The sequence below is a fragment of the Balaenoptera musculus genome, chromosome X (assembly GCF_009873245.2).
Source record: "Balaenoptera musculus isolate JJ_BM4_2016_0621 chromosome X, mBalMus1.pri.v3, whole genome shotgun sequence".
NCBI lineage: Eukaryota > Metazoa > Chordata > Mammalia > Artiodactyla > Balaenopteridae > Balaenoptera > Balaenoptera musculus.
This window is the reverse complement of record NC_045806.1, coordinates 77,205,061-77,207,031: the sequence shown is the minus strand read 5'-3', so window position 1 is coordinate 77,207,031 and position 1,971 is coordinate 77,205,061. Positions and strand designations below refer to the sequence as shown.

The window sequence follows — 1,971 nt, the reverse complement described above, 5'->3', positions numbered from 1 at the left end:
TGGATGAGCTGTTTATATATTTTGGATATTAACCCCTTATCGGTCATGCCATTTGCAAATATTTTCTTCCATTCAGTAGGTTTTTCCTTTCATATTGTGGATGGTTTCCTTTGCTGTGCAAAAATTTGTAAGTTTAAGTCCTATTTGTTTATTTCTGCTTTTATTTCTTTTGCTTTAGGACACATGTGCAAAATACTGCTATGATTTATGTCAAAGAGTGTTCTGTCTATGCTCTTTTCTAGTTTTATGGTTCAGAGCTTACATTTAGGTCTTTAATCCACTTTGAGTTTATTTTTGTATTTGGCGTGAGGAAGTATTCTAATCTCATATTTTACATGTAACTATCTGGTTTTCACACCACCAATTATTGAAGAAACTGTCTTTTCTCCATTGTATATTCTTTCCTCTTTTGTCATAGATTAATTGACCATAGGTGGTTAGGTTTATCTCTGTGCTCTCTATTCTGTTCCATTGATTTCTGTTTTTGTGCCATCTTCTGTTTCTAATACTGTTTGATAGACAGCTTTCGGCCAGTATCTAGTGCTCTTTTTGTTGCTGTGTGTCTCTGACCATGTTCTACTGGGTCAGAAAACTGCTTCTTGAAGTGGATCCTGCTACCTAAAGTCTTGGCACAACCCAGTGCAGGTTCCAGTGAGGCCAATGTGAACATTACATTTTAAAGCTTTTATAACTTTTGTTACTCTAGCCTTTGGATTCTTGATTCTATGACCTTCATCTACGATAACAGCTGACCATTCCAAACTGCTAAGTTCATCCAGACACAAGTACAGTATTTCATAAGTTGTTATAGCAATTTCACATTTCCTCTGCTTTACACAAATCGGTTCATTGTCTTTTTTGTTACCATGTAAAATAGTGATTCTGAAATATCCCCAGGTGTCCAATTCATCCTTCCAGTTGTAGAGAGGACAGAAAAAGGGGCAACTATTAAGAACATATTTTTTGCTATAAGAGAAGGAGTGCTCCTTTTTCATACTTTGTAGTAAAACCTCTGGCATTTTATTTTCAATATCTTCATGAGTTCTCTTTTTATGCAAAACTGCCACCAAAAATGAAATAGCCTGTACTGTTTTTCCAAGTCCCATATCATCACCAAGAATATTCTATCCTCCTTGGATGAAGTGTCCATAGATAAACTGGACTCCTTCCCTTTGGTAGTCTGTCAAATACCCATTAATAGTATAAGGAATAGAGTTTCCATCTTCAGATAAGAGAAAGCAACAGCAGATGATGGAAATTTTCTGTCTAGGAAATAAGGTTTTTCCAAATCTTCATCATCAAATATAAAATTCCTGAAGCAATCTTTAACAGTTTTTACTTCTTGAAATCTTTTGAGAAGTACTTTCCTTTCTTGAAAATCTGAATATAAGATGATGCAAATGACTTCCCATTTTCATCCACAGTGATAGATTTTATGAAGTTTTATGAAGTGATAGATTTTTATAAAGTTTTTCATTATCTGGAGAAGAGGTAAGACATCTTTCTCCTGGATGCCATGTATTTGCCAGTGGTTTCCACACCTGGTTTCTGGGCAGAAGGATCCATCTGGCCAGGGGGAGGGGCCTGGCAGCTTGGTTGCATTTAGCCCCAGGCTGGGCAGGAGGATGACAAAGAGGAGGCCAGTGGGAGTATGGTGGCCAATATCACTTCCTGCTGCCCTCTATACAGTGCCCCCCACGTGGTCTATTGCCATGTGACAGAGGCAACAAAGGAGGGGCCCAAGGGGATGAAGGGAGAAAGGATAGTGGCTTCCGAGACAGCCACAGAGCCAAAGTATGCTGTGGAAGCTGACAAGGCAGCACTCACCTAATCCTCTAGAGCTCTGCCACTGGTGGAGGACAACAGGTGGGCAAGTCAACCCCCTACCCTCCCTTTCAGTGTTGGGCCTCCCTTTACAGCACACTGCAACTTCCCAATTCTGAAATGTTTGTTAGAATTCACCAGTGAAGC

General features: G+C 39.3%; 1 pseudogene; it reads right to left on the bottom strand.

The window, feature by feature from the left end:
• Positions 1-502: 502 nt before the first annotated feature.
• LOC118888317 lies at positions 503-1,566 on the bottom strand (annotated as a pseudogene).
• Positions 1,567-1,971: the final 405 nt, after the last annotated feature.